Source organism: Balaenoptera physalus (genome assembly GCF_965194825.1).
Source record: "Balaenoptera physalus genome assembly, chromosome: 7".
In the NCBI taxonomy this organism is placed as follows: Eukaryota; Metazoa; Chordata; class Mammalia; order Artiodactyla; family Balaenopteridae; genus Balaenoptera; species Balaenoptera physalus.
Window position 1 is genome coordinate 28,980,298 of NC_138886.1, and position 18,632 is coordinate 28,998,929.

An 18,632-nucleotide genomic window follows, 5' to 3' on the forward strand; every position below is an offset into this window, starting at 1 on the left:
GATTCTGCCTGCCTGGACATGGAGTACTATTTAGCTTGATTCCCCATTGCTGTCTTATTTATTAGTTTTGTCTCTGGCTCTGTTTCAGAGCCAGCCATTTGCTGAGCTGCTGGGGACCACACCTTGGGCGCTATGCCAAATTCCTCTGGTCAGCCTCCTGTAAGAGTGCCATGCTTGATGGAAGATTTACTCCTCCTCCCTAATTAAATGTGTGTTCTGGGGCCGAGGGAGGCTTATATCATGCTACATCCCAACCCATGCTTGACCAGGGCTCTAGAATTAGACCATGACAACTTTGCAGAAAAGTGTATGACCCCAACATTTTCAATGTTTTAGGACAGAGAAGTATAGGATGATTCAGTGAAATTACTGCATACACACACACACACACACACACACAGAGTGGAAATGAGTGAGCATGGGCATTTACAAAAAAAAAAAAACAGTGGTTCTGAAGCAAATGTTTATGTCTTAATTGAGAAATTTGATCAGGGAAACTAAGAATGCCTAAGAAGTTGGAAAGACTATTTAGCAAAGGAAACTATTCATAATGATTAACAGTTTTTTCTGTAAATTCAGCTTCTTATGCTTTTGGAACTTTATCATTCTTAAGGTCAGTTTCATTAACTCTGCTCTCTTTTGGCCATGCTAGACAATTGGTCTCCACAACAGGACAGGAATTTGTAATGTACAATAGTTTATGAGGAGTCAGTTACATAAATGGACTTTACATGCATGTGGAACTCCTTGTTCCCACCAGCAGTTGTTAGAGCATAATCCTCTGTGAGTTTAAGTTCTACTCAAATTGTAGAGCATTCTTTGGTTTGTTGAATGATTGTAATAATTTTAACAATGTCCTCCAGTCCTAGCTCAAATTGCACACAATTATTTCATATAAACTTAGAGCAAGTTTCTAATTCTTTAAGTTATAAATGACAAGGGTTCAAACTCTGGCAAGTCTTTAAAAATGTTTACAAGGAGATTTTCCAATTCTGCTACTCACTGCCTGGTTTTGACTTTCTGGACTTAATATTACAAAGGTTACAGGAATGATGCTTCCAGTATTGAGGGGTACATATGACTGATTAATGAAAAACTGAATCCTACTAGAATCCTTTCCACCTATCAAGAATCCAGATCAAATTACTTCCATAGACAAGGTTATAGTTACCAAACTACCAATCAAACTAGGAAGAAAGATTCATTCCTTTCTTGAAAAGAGTACCATCCAACATTTTCTAAACATGCCTAACATTGCACCTCCCCAAACTGTTGTAGGCAGACTTCTAAGACGACCTTAAAATTCCCACTTGTTCCCCCACATCCACCCCCACCCGCTCCAGGGTACACACACTGTATAATTTTCTCCCCTTGAGTGAGCATGGAGCATACAAATATGACTGATGTTACTTCCATGATTAGGCTACATTTTATAGCAAAGGGAAAGGAATTTTAACAGATGTGATTAAGCTCACTAATCAGTTGACTTGAAGTTAATCAAAAGGGAGATTATCATGGGTGGTCCTAGCATAAGAGGTGAGCCCTTTAAAAAAGGATGTAGAGAGGTAAGAGACTTGAGATAGCAGATTCTCTCTCTTCCTCTCTCTCAGTTTCTGGCTTTGAAGAAGCAAACTGCCATGAGACCTATAGCTGCAAGGAAATGAATTCTGCCAACAACCACATGAACTTGGAAGAGGACCTCAAGCCTCAAACCTTGGATGTGACCACAGCCCCAGCTGACATCCTGAGTTCAGGTTTGTGAGACCCTAAGCAAAAGATCCAACTAAGCCACACTCAGACACTTGACCCATAAGAATTGTGAGGTAATAAATATATGTTTTAAGTTCCTAAATTTGTGGTAATTTGTTATGCAACAATAGATAACTATTACAGATTTTGATGTCTGAAAGTGAGATACTGCTATTAAAAAAATACCTAAAGTGTGGGTGTGGCTTTGGTACTAGGCAATGGGTGAAAGCTAGAGTAGTTCTAAAGAGCATGATAGAGAATATGTAAATAGACTTGAACCGGCTGTTAGTGGAATTACAGACCATAGGAGTACTGCTGTGGGTTTAGAGAGAAGCAAGAAACATGTTATTGGAAGATGGAAGAAAGAGGATCCTTGTTATGCAGTGGCAGAAAACTTAGCCAAATTTTCTCCTGCAGTTAGGTGGAAAACATAACTTGTAAACAATGAAACTGGTTATGTAGGTAGGACGATTTCCCAACAAAGTGTTGACGCTGCTGCCTGGTATCTTCTTGAGGCTTACTGTAGAATGTGAGAGGAAAGATAAGTTGAGGGGACAATTCTTAAACAAAAGGAGCTAGGGCCAGATTATTTTGAAAATTGTCAGCCTCTGTGGATGGATAAAAAGATGGTAAAAGTCAGAAATGTCAGCTGAACCTGTGGCATACAGAAAAGGTTGAGTGGGTATGACTGTACAAATCTGAAAGATCAAAAGGTCAGAATATTCAGTCACACTAAGGGCCCTTTCATTGAGATTGTGTGTCTCACAGATCCCCTCAATCAAACCAGAGGCCTCTAGGAAATTTAAGAGTATTTGACCCTCAGCCATCTCAGCAGGAGCCAATGAGAGAGAAGGGACTATCTCAAAAAGATTTGTGGGTGTGGCTTTTATTTAACGGAGTGAAACCCAGTGAAAATCCATGCAAGATCCTCAGAGTTCTTGAGAAAATTTTTCAGCAGAAACACTGCCAGCTTGGACTAAAAGGGGCAGACAGTATAAAATAAAAGGAGGCTGTCAAAATCCCAAGATTCTGCTGGAAGGAAGCAGGATAATACAACCACTCAGTCGAAAACATGTTCTTTCACATAAAAGGAATAACAACTCAGTGGGCAGAACAGAGAGTCCCAAGGGTGAATCTGAAAACCACGGGGGATCATTCCAAGGCTTTGAAAACTAATCAAGGAACTCTGGCTGGACTTCAGAACTGCTGTGGACCACTGACTCTTTTCTACCTTCCATTTCCCCCCTTTTTAAAAAAAACTGGAATGTTTATAGCTATTACACTATGACTGTCTCACCATTGTACATTCACCACTAGGGGTTGATAACTTGTCTCTTTAGTTTTATAGGTTTGCAGATGGAGAGGAATTGAGCCCCAGATACTGTACTTAAGAGATTACATTTGGAAGCCTCATGCTCACCTGGTTGATTTAGATGATGAGATTTTGACCTTTGAGCTGATGCTAAAATTGGATGAGACACTTAGGAACCTTTGGAAGAGATTAATGCATTCTGCATGTGTGAGGAATGTGAATCACTGGGGGCTAGAGCAAATTCTAAAAGGGCTCCTTTGAATGTGGGCAGAACCTGTGATTATGATGAATGCCACCCTAATTATTAGGTTATATTATATAGTGATTTTTGGAGATGTAATTAAAGCTCTCAATCAGTTGATTCTAAATTAATCTGAAGGGAGATTATCCTGGGTGGGCCTGACCTAATCAGGGGGTCCCTTTAGAAGAGGGCCTAGAGGTCAGAGAGCTTCTCCTATTGGCCTTAAAGAAGCGAGGTACTATGTTGTGAAAGAACCTGTAAGAAGGCAAGGTAGCAAGGACCTGAGGCTGGTCTCAAGTTATGGAGAGCAGCCCCAGCTGACAGCTAGCAAGGAAATGGGGTTCTCAGTCTCACAATTAAAAAGAATGGAATTCTCCCAACAACCATATGAGCTTGGAAGAGAACCTTGGGCTCCATAAAGGAATGCAGCCTGGTTAACACCTTCATTACAGCCTCGTCAGACCCTAGCAGAAGACCCACTTAAGCTGTGCCTGAACCCCTGACCCAGGGAGATCATGAGATAATGAATAAATGCATGTTGTCTTAAGCCTCTGCATTTGTGGTAATTTTTTACATAGCACTAGGCAACTAAATCTGTATTAGTTAAGGTTCAGCCAGAGAAGCAGAAGCAGTAGGATGTGGCTTATGCAATTGAGGGGGCTGGCCAAGCAAGCCTGAAATCCATAGGCTGGGCAGGCAGGAAGTGAAGGGCATGGATCCTTTATCAGATATATGTACTGAAAATGTTTTCTTCACTTTGTGGCTTGTCTTTTCACCTCCTGATGAAATTAATTCTTCTTTTTGTTCTTTATGGTTAGTGCTTTCTGTATCCTATTTATGTTATCTTTGCATAGTCCAATGTAGTGAAGACAGTCACCCATGTTTCCTTCAAAAAATGTTATTATTTCACCTTTCACATTCTGATATTTACTTCATCTGAAGTTAAAGTTTTTATATGTTAGGAGGTAGTGTCAATATTCATTGTTTTCCAAATGTATATTCAATTTATGACACTATTTATTAAGAACATTTTTAAAATTATATTTAAGTGATGTGTTTGTCATAAATTGTTCATTGGTTGTATATACATTTGTCTATTTCTAGAGTTTCTATAATGTGCCATGGGTCTATCTGTCTACATGTCAATATCACACTGTCTTAATTACTATGGTTTTGTAATATATTTTGATAACTATTAGTATATATTCTCCAGCTTTGTTATTATTAAGATTGCCTTGGTTATCATTGGCCCCTTGCATTTTCTTTCTTTTTTTTTTTTTAATTGCATTTTCATATCAATTTTGGAACCAGCTTGTCAACTTCTACAAAATAATTCTGAGATTCTGATCAGTTTTTCATTGACTCTAAAGATCAATTTGGGGATACTTGATATCTTTATAATATTGCATCTATGAAAGTGGTATATCCTTCCATTTATTTAGCTACTCTTTCAATTCTCTCATTGTTTTGTAATTTCTAGTATTGTGGTCTTGCTTATCACGTTTTTAGATTTATTTCTAGGCATTTTATGTTTTTGATGTCACTATAATTGGTATCATTAAAAATTTTTTTATTTTCTATTGCTTTATTACTTGTCTATAGTTACACAATATAGTTATATGCACTGGCCTTGTATCAGTGTCCTTGCTAAATTCAGTTACTTCTAATACTTTAGCTATAGGTTCTTTTGGATTTTTTTCACAAAAGTATTCATGAACTGTGTGTAGTTAGCCAGTTGCATTGAAGATACCAAAAATGAGGAAACAAATGAGACTCCATGGTTATTTTGATATGTCTTTCTTTTGTTTGGGAGAGAAAAACATAAGTACAGATAAAATTAAAATAATTATAAGGAAGTCATACAACTATATATTAATCAAGTAAAATCCAGGAAAACAATAGAGAATTTTACAGGGATGTGTATTCCAAAATTGGCTTAAGGGTTTTTGGTAGCTTACCAAGTCTGAGTTATCTCACTAGAAGGGTAGGTTTACAGACATGCTGAGCACTGGAATTTCACTATCCCTAGCAAGTCCACTTCACTGATCTGGAAGCTTCCTTTGTTACAGAGTGGCACAGCTCTTCTTTGCTCCTACCCCTCCACCTCCCACCCAGGTATATATATGTAGAATACTTAGAGGCAGGACTATTTCACTATAATATTGGAAATGGTGCATGTGGATCACTTATGCCTGGCTTCAGCTATAGATAAATGCAACTTCAGAAAATTGTGTACCCTCTACCACCTCTCTACTTCTAAGTTTTCACCCAATAAACCCAATTTTGTATGTGTACTGTATGTAGAATTGGTAGATTTAGCAAGTAAAAATACAGTTAAATTTGAATTTTAAGTAGATAATTTTAGATATACTTTCAGGTGAAGCACAAATATGCATATTTTAATATAACTATGTCCATGCAATATTTAGGATATACATTTACCAAAAAAATTTTTGTTTACCTGAAATTTAAATTTAACTGGGCATCCTGTATTTTACCTCACATCCTTTAGTAATACATGGTTTTAGTAGCGTGTGTCTTCAGCCCTTTATAGGACATTATACCACATACCCTCTTCCTCATTTCCAGTTTTGTATATTTGTATTTTATTTACTTTTTATTGATAGGTTAGTTTGTATTTGTATTTTGCTTACTTTTTATTGATAGGCTAATTAGCATTTAGTTTTTAATTTTATTTATTTATTTTCATTTACATATCTATGTTGTATTTTATTGCTTTGGCACAAAGACTATTGCAAAGCTCACAAGGAAAGATCAGCTATGATGTAATCTTCAGTTAAAATGAGTTTCTGCTTATAATACAGACAATTTTCTGGAGGGCATTAAAAAAAACAATTATCTGAGTCATATAAGAGCATTTGATTAACTCTTAAATTAACCAGCGTTGCCTTTTAAATAGCTAGTGAAAAATAAGAATGATACAATTTACATATTTGTCAATGTCTACTGTAAATAAGTTGTATTTTTCTAGACTTGATATTTAGAGAACAATAATACTAACATTAGTATTTAATTATTGAGTGCCTGCTATGTGCCTTGAACTGTTCCAGATGATTTAAATATTTCATTTAAATAACATATCAAGTCTATGTGCTAAGTAATACTATTAATGCCAGAGTCAAATATTTTCAGGAAGATTAAATCAGTTTCTCAAGGTCTCTAAACTGGTAAGCCAGAGGAACAGTTTGGTCAGAGGTCTATCGTACGCAGCCAGGAAGCAGTTAAAATTCACCTGCTACCAACAGCAAAACACAGCTGAGCAAAGTCTCGTGCAGGAGTTTGCTTAGATTTGCTGGATTCAATAAAACCAAATCATCTGTTTTGGTCACTGCACTGGACATGCTCTTGAAATTTGTTGACAATAAAATATATCTCATTTGATACTGGGAAAGGAAATTTAGAAATACTAGTAAAAATATTGTACTTGTTAGAAAAACATTCTGAAAGACTTTGATAAGTAATCTCTTCTGTGGAGATGCTATCCATCCCCATCCTCCATCCCTTCATGACCACACCAGTAGACATTACAGGACTTCAGAAAATACTTCCTTGATCTCTCTCACCTCCAAAAGAAGTTTAGTTGTGCCTCCTTGTTACTTCATATATTTGCTAATCTATTATTACAGAGGTTTATCAGTTATATTTTTCAATAGTCAGTGGGTTTAATTAAGTTATGCATTATTACTGTTGTATCTCCAGTATTTGGTACATATTCTGACACCCAGCAAGCAATTATTATATGTTTCCTAAATAGTAAAGGAAGAATAAACAGTTTCTATATGCATCAAATGGGTACCAGTTGCTGAAATCCATAAATGGAAGAGTTGAAGCAGTCTCAGGTAATTATAAAACTCTTCCTTAAAGATTTGTAGTAGAATATAACAATGTAATTCAGAGAATTTATAGGTAACATTTTATTAAGTAAGTGTTGGCCATATGGATATGATCTCTGCAGCCAAAGATCTTATTTGCTAAACTACCTGTAATGGTAACAATCATTGTGGCATAATTTTTAGGAACCTCTTTTAAGGTTTCTGGATCTGTATTATAACTGTCACCTTTTACTATCATAGCTGATATATGGAAATTTGGTGACACTTTTTTTAAATTTTAAGCACACTAACTTCTTTTTTTAATATTTATTTATTTAGGCTGTGCCACGTCTTAGTTAAGGCACGCTGGATCTTTGTTGCGGCATGTGAACTCGTAGAGGTGGCATGCATGTGGGATCTAGTTCCCCGAACAGGGATCAAACCCGGGCCCCCTGCATTGGGAGCACGGATTCTTACCTACTGGACCACCAGGGAAGTCCCTGGTGACACTCTTATCTGGAAAAAAAGCCTTACGGAAGTTTTAACCATATGACTATGTCTTGTAAAATCTAACATTCATATATGCATAAATGCATTTTCATATCTATACTCATAACATTTAATTTTTTAAATGTATATTTTGTCTCATTTTCAAACTTCTATCCATAGATTTAATTACTTGTATTGTTTTTCCTTTCTGCCTACATCATTATTAATTCTTTTCTTCTCTTTTCTTTGGTTCATCTGTTATTTGGTTTCCTACTTCCATATTTGCAGGCTTGGATCCTTTTTTAAATCTTTTGTGAGTAATAAAACTATTTCCTATCATAACTGTTTCATATTTATACATTTATATAGTCATTTCAGTTGGGTTTTGATACTTTTTAAATTCATTTTCTCTCAAATATTTTGTTTTTGTGGTTCTACTTTCTCTTTCCCGTAGTTGGACCCTGAAATTAATTTTAAAGGAAAAGATTATCAGATTTAATATTTACGCTTTTTTAAAACCACAATCTATAGAGACAGTTTTAATCTACTATCACTTAGATATTTTTTATTATTATATCTCTGCCATAGATAGTAAAAAAATTGTTAGAAAAATTTCCTGTCCTTGGTCAATATTACTCAGAATAGATGACTTTCTGGTCACCTTTTAAATATTTCCAAGACTAGACTTCATAAACTCCTTTGGTATATCTGAATTAATACATACCTTTTAATAGTACTGCCTCTGGTACCATCTTTTGCCTTCCAATGTATTTCCCAAGTAGCAGTTAGTATTTACTTTTTGCCTAAATATTAAGTGAAGAAGAGAAAATCTACCAGGTTTGCTTTCTTTGTTTTAAAAGGCCATCTTTCTTCTTCCTTTTTCTCCCCATGTTTTAGTATTTTAGATGACTTTACGTTTTCAAAGGCTCTTTAATCTCATTTCATAATCAATGAAAATGAGCATGGAAGGACTTGCATTGTTCAGATGATTGAACCAAGGTTAAGTGAGAGTAGGGAGTCTGCTGGAGACATCCCAGTAATTATCACATTACCAGTTATGATGGCTACCACAGCAGCCTGCCTCATGCCTCTTCTTCACAAAATTTCATGTGCTAGTTCTTTGAGCAATTTTCAATAATAGCAATAAAGAGCTATTTCTCAGAAACAAACGACTGGAAACTAACCCTTGGCAAATTCATGGCTCAGTTTTTTGTTTTGTTTTGTTTTTTGTTGTTAACTAGACTGCTGTACTTAAAATTAAATCTTCTCCTGGGCTCACAGCTGGTACTGCAAACACTGCTAATTGGACAGGCTGAAGTGTGAAACTAAATATGTATGTTGTCATTTTACTCAACAGTTTCTGGAAAATGTATTGCAGGTAAATCAGCAGGCATTAGCAAAGCTTTTGAGAAAGTACACATGAGCGTATTAAGCCTCATGATGGATATGTTTCCCTACTAGAGCAAAGCAAGCATCTGACTTTTGTAGCCATTACTGAAGCAGCATAGATTTGTCATTCTGAAAACAAATGAGACTCTTCCCTTATGTAATTTTGAACATTTTGATTGATTTTTGGATAATAGCCTTCCCAACTTTTTTTTTCTCCAATGTTATATTCCTCTCTCTTTGTCCTAGAGGAATACCAAATACCTCCTATTAAATAATTTCAATATATAGTTTTAAATGCCTTTCATTGTGTTGATTATACAGGAGGAACTTGTGAAATATGTGTCTAATGGCCTAATCAATAGGTAATCATATTTTACTCATTTTGTTTTTCATTCTGGAGTCTCAGTGAGATAGAAGCATTGGAAATCAGGCAACTAGTTACTTAAAAGGAAAGAAAAGAAAAATCTCATCAGAGTTCCTTTGGGACCCAGGGTGATATTTACTTATGTGGTAAGATTTTCTGTTCCAAACCTTTATAACTATGTTCAACTTCCAATTGGAAGACATTATTGATTAACTTTTAATTTAGAAGAGACAAGTTAAAGATAATGCTAGTTTTCTCTGCATGGCAATCTCAATTCATTTTCCATTCTTTTCTGCCCTGCTCTGCAACCCGTGAGAATAAATTTTATAAAATACAACATCCAGGTGCTCTTGATTTCTGGTTTCCATATGGTTTTGGTCAGTGACATGCACTGCCAGAAAATTTGAAGGTGGGAAAAGAAAGAGGTTGGGTATTTATTTCCTTTGTTCCTTCTCTGCCAGGTCATGGTTTTGTCAGTGGTTGTATTCATCTACCTGAGACTTAGTCTTTGTGACAGACATCTCCTGCTCTCAGCAGACTCCAAATCATTGTTTCTTCCCCTTGCCCATTGAGGTATAATGATACTAATGTTCCATGAAGTTGCTAATCTCTGAGCACTTTATTATTCTTCATTGGTTCCGTTAGCCCTGTCCATACATCTATAAATTATTCTTTCTTGTACTCTCTTTAATTAAACTTTTGAAGATGAAATCTGTTTTCTGGTAGAATTCTGATAGAGAAAATAATTGGTAGCAGGGTTCGACTCAAGGATCAAACCCTCAAAATGGAATTCTGGGTTTTGGTGTATGTAAATTGAATGACTGAATGGACAATATTGACACTGAAAATTGATGTCATGACCATTGGTGGCATCAGATGAAGAGCCAGTGGAGGGCAAGTCAGTTGGAAGACAATGACAAAGTGGCACGCAAGAGTTTGTGTTTGCTTTGTTCTGCATATGGTAGCTTTTTATCTAAATAAAAGGATGAAAATGGAATACAAATGACATAAGGGTGGACTGTGCTGGTCCATCCCCATTTTTACCTATACGTATTTTATTTGTCCTTCTTTCCATTGCCATGTGTTTTAGGAGACTGACTTCTCCAGACTGTATCACCAAATATCTTTGCTATCTGGCTATTATTTGGGTATTTTCTCCCTCAATCAAGATTCATCTCTATAAATTAACCTTTCACTGAGCTCTTTTAAAATCTTTGGTGTGCTATTTCCTGCCATGACCCTGACTGTAAAGACAAACTCCTTAAAGTACAAGGTGGAAGCACTGGATCTTCTTGACTTTCCAGTTTGTCACGTACATTGTCTTAGGAGAGAGGGAGCCTAAAGACAAGTACCGCTCCCTCTTCTGAGGAATCTTTCTGTGCTTCTGATTTGTTTTCTGTTAGCAATGGGCCCCTATTATGTGATCTGTACATCTACATCCAAGACTTGGTATGGTAGCTGGACAACAGGGGCCTGTTAGCATATAGACTTTCTTGTCTTTCTGGAAACAACAGCAACAAGCTATTATACTATGAGAAACCAGTCTTAAAAGTCATAAATAAAATCGGCCACACAATTTTCTAAAAATGGTGATATACTCTGAGAAAGAAGAGAACACACTTAGAAATAAGAGATAATCAAGACTCATATATCTTAGTTCAGGACACTGAATGATTATTGGTAAAGAGAAAAATTCCTGATTCTGACAAAGGTGGGAGTTTCTTAAACTCTGTCCAGTCTCTGTGAAATATATTTCAAGTTGCAAGAAAGGGAATAAGCTATGAAACAGACAAGGAAGACTTCCTTTCACAGTGTATGAGAATCATAATAGCTTGGGAGAAACCTGCTTTGAAACATCAGTATTGGCTACAGTGAGAAGAGCCAATAGTACAGCAGTGGTGGGAAGGAGCCTGTGTACCATTTTTGGTATCTGCACTATCAAAAGAAACAGTCAACAAGGGCATATAACAGGCATACGCTTGCAAAGAACTTACAAAGAGAAAGTTCTCAGTAATTTTTAGTTCTAGTATCTGTAATATTGGTTGAGGGATCAGAGTGAATACCATTATGACCGTTAACACTTTTGGTGTGGTTTAGGGATTCTGTTATAGGTACTGATTGTTACTACTATATATTGAAGCACTGCTGTGTGCTAGACAGTGTATGGCACTTGGTATACTTTTTCATTAATGCTAACAGCTTTTCAAAGTACCTCTATGCTTATTTTGTCTATGAAGAAACTAAATATGAGTAAATTTTATTAACTCGTCTAAGTTACAGACCTATTAGGTCCTCAAGTCTAGATTCAAAACTTATTCTTACCAGTCCCTAGGATATAATCAACTCTCAATATGCTTGCTGACTAAAGGCCCCAGTATTGGCCTAAGACTGTGTTTTAGAGAAATACCTTTCCTTTTACTATCAATGTTTCCACGGGGTTGTTTTTATATTTTCTTTCCTTTTTTTTTTTTTTTTTTTTTTTTCAGTTGCACAAAGGCTGAGGTCAACCCATAAAAAGAAACAGAGCAAAGAGAATGGAGAGTGAAAGACCTGGCAATAGCTTAATAGCTTTTAGGCCCTGGATTCATGCAAAACCTAGTTGGCTTGGTTTGCATTGTTTTCTTCTGTTGGTCTCTGGTATGTTTCTCTCACTTGCAACAAAAGGAATGTCAACTAGTAAAATGAAGATCTGGAAAATAATGGTCATTATCCTGGGAATCTGAATCATTAGCCTAATGATAAGCTAATTAAATTGGCCTCCTTTTGCTGATAGGCTGGCTTTTACATTAGTTTTATTCTTTAGGTATGTCCTAGTTTGTGAGAACAAGTAAACAAAACACATTTTTCCTTGTAATTATTACCAAACACTTACCTAATGGATAAGATGCTTTAAAATCTTTCTTGAGATTTAGCACAGAACTACAATATTTCTAGGATTAGAGTTCTTTATGGGTTTTTACCATTTAAAGATCTTTCCTAGGGAATGACATTCTGTTCATAAAAATCCTGAACCTATGCCTGAGGCCTCACTCTCCAATTTCAGTCCTTACAATTGGTACCTACCTAACTTTTGTCTCCGTGTATCTCTGGAATGAATATGTCATTACCTTCACCCTTCCCCTTCTAATAGCCCAACACATTCGAATTTTCTGTGATACTTTTTGGATGTGAGCTCATCTTTTTCAACTCAGCTACAATTAACTGCAGTTGACTTTATATCTTCTGTGCATGGCCTACCCACTGGATAAGTATTATTGCTCTCTGCCCTTTCTTCTCCTACTCCTTCCTGCCTCTTACTCTGCCAGTGACTGTTTCCAATCTTCTGTATCAACAATTATAACACATAATGAACTTTTCCCTCCAATCTTCTATATCAACAGTTATGACACATAATACATATTTTCCTCCATGCAATCTTTCCTTATATTCTAATAGTCCATTTGGCAAAGAATAAAACATTATGGCTAGTCTTCTTCTAATGGAAGAGAAACATGACATGACTTCTAAGATGAACTTTCACAAAACATGTTGAGATTTTTTTTCTATCCCATCAATTTATGGACTAAATAGGTGTGTGTCTGTGTGTGTGAAAACACTGCTCTTCCAAAAGATTATCAGTGAGAGCTGGATCAGATATCACAAGTCAAATATTCAATTTACAAACTATTCAATGGACTGTTAAGGGAAGTTTTGGCCAGGAAAATAAGGCAATATTATTAGATCCCAAAGTTATTATTTGTTAGGCCACCTAAAATAATGTAGTTGTTGGAAGAAAAAGTTATATGGCTCTTAAGCCCCTTATCCACATCTACTTTTTAAAGATTTGGATTATGATAGATTAGCAGAGAATTTTTTGAAGGATTACTCTATAAAGAGCTGGACTGTTAAGTCCTACTCCCTTTAAGCCAACCCATATTGGAATATTGGAGTTCTGTGCTAAATCTCAAGAAAGATTTTAACGCATCTTATCCATAAGGTAAGTGTTTGGTAATAATTACAAGGAAAAATATGTTTTGTTTACTTGTTCTCACAAACTAGGAAATGCCTAAAGAATAAAACTAAGGCAAAAGCCAGGCTATCAGCAAAAAGAGGCCAATTTAACTAGTTTATCATTAGGCTAATGATTCAGATTCCCAGATTGAGGGGTGGGTATCATCCCAAGCTTTATGAAAGGGGTTTCACAGATACTGTACAGAGGACTTAATGTGTGTCTTCTGCAGTTAGCTGTTAGTGGATCCATATACAATTCCACCAGGAAATGAAGACACCAAGGGATAGGCTAGCTCTCTGCTATCCAGTGAGCAGAAGTAGAGGTAGCTTTGTTGGAACAAATATGACCAAATGGGAGAGAGCCACACTGGAACCATTTAAAATCCTGCCTGCATAACTTCTGAAGGGGAAAATATAGTCAAATAAAGAACAGGGTGCATTTAAAACAATTATAACAGCAACAGAAACAACAATAAAAACAAGATCTGAGTGAGGTTGGCCAGTGAAAGGGAACATCTTACACAGATCGTGGGAAGTGCAGTCAGTTGTTCATGGTGGGGCATGCAGGAATCTAGGAAAGCACCAAAGAGATAAGGAGTCATATTTAAACACCTCCTCTGCCCAGAGGGTATGTAACCAACTTGAAAGAGAAAAAAGTAAAGTAAGAACTTCATGACTACTGTGATGGTTAATTTTACGTGTCAATTTGACTAGGCCATGGTACTGAGATATTTGGCCAAACATCTGTCTTGATGTCACTGTGAAGGTATCTTTTTAGATGAGATTAACATTTAAATCAGTACAGTTTGAATAAAGCCGATTACCTTCCATAATGTGGGTGGGTCTCATTCAGTCAGTTGAAGGCCTTGAAAGGAAAACACTGTATCCCCCAAGGAAGAGGGGATTCTGCTTCCAGAATGACTTTGAACTCTAGCTGCAACGTCAGCTCTTCCCTGTGTCTCTAGCCTGCTGACCTGCCCTGCAGTTTTCAGATTTTCTAGTCCCCAAAATACAGTTAGACACTTCTTTAAAATAAATTTCTCTCACTCTATGTAGACACATGCTATTGGTTCTATTTCTCTGGAGAAACCTGACTAATACGACCTCTTAACCTCTTCTCCTTTCTTCATCTGACCATGGATAGGTGGCAAAAAATGAACCTGTAAATTTTATTTTAGTTAACAAGATGGGGTGAGGAAATGGAAGCATTAGAAATGGAAGAAAGACCACCTTCACTTTCCCAGGTTCTCACTAATTAAAGGACCTATATGGTGGAGAAGAGATTCACTTTAAATCAGTTTTGATTAATATTTGAACATGGACACATTTACATACCTTTTTATTGGAGTAAAATGTACATGCAGAAAGAAAAGCTTCTCTCATAAATGTACAGTTGGCTCAGTTTTCACAAATGGAATACACCTATGCAACCAGCACCTAAATCAAGAAACAGAACATTAGCAGTATTCAGATAAGATTTTAAGAGCAGAAACAAACAAAATAAATTTGCTTTCTGATATATCCTATGATTCATAATTGTTTAATGAAAAGGTTATAGAGTTAATATTTCCATCTGATTCTTCATAATGCAAAAGCAGCAAAGTGCATGAACATGTGTGTTTGTATGTTTTTGTGTGTGTGTGTGTGTGTGTGTGTGTATTCAATTGTAAAATGCTAGCATTTAACTTGAGGATAGATCTCCTCTGATAATATATGCTACATATTCAAATTCATAATGTTCAAAGGGAATTCAAATATCCCTTATCACAGTTTTTACTACATTCACACATTCCTTTTATTAATAACTACCATTTTTCTGTCAAATAAAAGAAAGTGTCAATTCAGTAAAGCAACTACTGTGAATTCAATGCAGAAATTCAGTGAATCATAATTTATTTTTCTGATTTTCACTGAATTGGCGTAATTGCTGAAATGTCTTGCTATCATGTAGAAACAGCCTCTTAATTTATGGATCAAGCTTTCTTTTTTCATATCCTAGGTAGGATTTAATAGTAGTTCCTGTCTATTGGTGTAATGTGATAATTAGTAATTAAAGAAAAATCACTTTTTCAAAGGACAGAACATTTTATAATGTGTCATAAATGAATCGTAAGTGTCCATCATGTATTAATAAATTCCTATAATTAATTGTTTAATCAAGGTATGGCTTAAAGTCCCTAACAACAAATTGAATTTCATGTCTACAAATATGTCATGCTGACTTATCCTAATAAATTTCTGCATATTTTTAAAAACCCCAAGCAAGTTCTGGATCATGATTTTTCCTTAAATTTAAGCCTTATAAAAAGGTAGCAAAAAATGAATCTGTAAATTGCCTATTAGTTAGCATAGCTCCATGCACACTGGCACATTTATTATATATTGTTCGGTGATTTCAAGCTGGAAATGAGGAAATGAATAATATATAACACAGTAATTGTGGTTTTAATATTTTTATAGAGAATAAATAAATTGACTAATAAAAATAGCTAGCATTTGTTTATTATCGTACAAATGTTTATGGAACACACATATTTTCCAGTCCATTCTCTATTATTATACCATTTTACAGATGAAAAAACAGGCTCAGTAAGGTATTATCATTTCAGGATCTGTGCTCTGTTCACATTATAATAAATGGGAAAGTTTTATTTTAATTAGACATACCCGCTATTGTTTCCATAGTAGAAGAGCAAAGTGACAGATACCTCAACTACAAAGACTGCAGGATCAGGAAAAGAAGAAAACAGTTCCTAGTTTAAGGCATTGAATTAGCCCATTTCCATCTAAAACAATTATTTACTAAATTGTATTTACTAAATGTGAGCTGAGAATCAAATGCTATTATTAAATGAATTCTAGTTTATTTACAAATTCCAGGAAAAGAAAATGGAGAAAATGTAGGAAATGTCCCCATGTAAAACTGGTCTTGGGTTTATGACTCTAACTTTTTGTACCCAATTGAAATGGTCTGGAGTTGTAATGGAATTGGCCCAAAAATGAGAATTTGCACAGAGTCCTAATTTACAGATGTTGGTATAATCCACTCTGTAAAACCACCTTTCTTCCATAGTTCTGAATTATGTCTGCTCTTTAAAGAGTATGGAACATTATGTTCCTAAACATACAGTTTTTTCATCTAAGTTATAGAATGAGAAAGAACTTCAATGTTCTGTGAAATTCTTTACACCAGAATTTTACTATAAAGCCCATTTCTTAAGGGTATTAGGTATTCTGCTAAATTGTATGCTACACAGTCAAAGAGGAAAACAATACAATTAGCAAGAAATAATAAAATAGTTTAGCAAAGTGACATTCATAAAATAAATATACCAATACCCCTATGTATACACAATTAGGAATTATAAAATATAATGAAAAAGTGATTGCCTTCATAAATTTGTAAGAAACATGTAAGTCATAAAATAGTAAAGCATAAATTTAGTAAGTAAAAATTGAGGCCTCAGTGAAGACAGTTACTAAATTACAAGAAGAAACAAAAAATAAAATTTTTCTTTTTAGATATATCACATGCTAGTACCTTTATTGCTCCATTTTATGAAGAAATTATTATTATTTTTTTTAACATCTTTATTGGAGTATAATTGCTTTACAATAGTGTTAGTTTCTGCTTTATAACAAAGTGAATCAGTTATACATATACATATGTTCCCATATCTCTTCCCTCTTGCATCTCCCTCTCTCCCACCCTCCCTATCCCACCCCTCTAGGTGGTCACAAAGCAGAGAGCTGATCTCCCTGTGCTATGTGGCTGCTTCCCACTAGCTATTTATTTTACGTTTGGTAGTGTATATATGTCCATGCCACTCTCTCACTTTGTCCCAGCTTACCCTTCCCCCTCCCCGTATCCTCAAGTCCATTCTCTAGTTGGTCTGTATCTTTATTCCTGTCTTGCCCGTAGGTTCTTCATGACCATTTTTTTTCTTTCTTTTTTTTTAGATTCCATATATATGTGTTAGCATACGGTATTTGTTTTTCACTTTCTGACTTACTTCACTCTGTATGACAGTCTCTAGGTCCATCCACCTCACTACAAATAACTCAATTTTGTTCCTTTTTATTGCTGAGTAATATTCCGTTGTGTATATGTGCCACATCTTCTTTTTTTTTTTTTTTTTTTTTTTTTTTTTTTTTTTTTTTTAACATCTTTATTGAAGTATAATTGCCTTACAATGGTGTGTTAGCTTCTGCTTTATAACAAAGTGAATCAGTTATACATATACAATATGTTCCCATTTCTCTTCCCTCTTGCATCTCCCTCCCTCCCACCCTCCCCATCCCATCCCTCTAGATGGTCACAAAGCACCGAGCTGATCTCCCTGTGCTATGCGGCTGCTTCCCACTAGTTATCTATTTTACATTTGGTAGTGTATATATGTCCATGACACTCTCTTACCCTGTCACATCTCACCCCACCCCCTCCCCATATCCTCAAGTCCATTCTCTAGTAGGTCTGTGTCTTTATTCCCGTCTTGCCACTAGGTTCTTCATGGCCTTTTTTTTTTTTTTTTTTTTTTTTTTTTTCTCTTTTTTTTTTTTTTTTTTCCCTTAGATTCCGTATATATGTGTTAGCATACTGTATTTGTTTTTCTCTTTCTGACTTACTTCACTCTGTATGACAGACTCTAACTCCATCCACCTCATTACAAATACCTCCATTTCATTTCTTTTTATGGCTGAGTAATATTCCATTGTATATATGTGCCACATCTTCTTTATCCATTCATCTGTCGATGGACATTTAGATTGCTTCCATGTCCTGGCTATTGTAAATAGAGCTGCAATGAACATTTTGGTACATGACTCTTTTTGACCTATGGTTTTCTCAGGGTATATGCCCAGTAGTGGGATTGCTGGGTCGTATGGTAGTTCTATTTGTAGTTTTTTAAGGAACCTCCATACTGTTCTCCATAGTGGCTGTATCAATTTACATTCCCACCAACAGTGCAAGAGGGTTCCCTTTCCTCCACACCCTCTCCAGCATTTATTGTTTGTAGAGTTTTTGATGATGGCCATTCTGACTGGTGTGAGATGATATCTCATTGTAGTTTTGATTTGCATTTCTCTAATGATTAGTGATGTTGAGCATTCTTTCATGTGTCTGTTGGCAATCTGTATATCCTCTTTGGAGAAAGGTGTATTTAGGTCTTCTGACCATTTTTGGATTGGGTTGTTTGTTTTTTTAATATTGAGCTGCATGAGCTGCTTGTAAATTTTGGAGATAATTCCTTTGTCAGTTGCTTC

The 18,632-nt window shown here is 35.6% G+C and overlaps 1 long non-coding RNA gene across 1 annotated transcript in view; it reads right to left on the reverse strand.

Annotated features, from left to right (window-relative positions):
- Positions 1-990: 990 nt before the first annotated feature.
- Positions 991-18,632, reverse strand: part of LOC309665092 — a 204,820-nt gene continuing 187,178 nt past the window's right edge. The window contains exon 2 of the long non-coding RNA XR_014266212.1: positions 991-17,400. This is a non-coding gene — a long non-coding RNA (uncharacterized lncRNA). The remainder of the gene's footprint in view (positions 17,401-18,632) is intronic.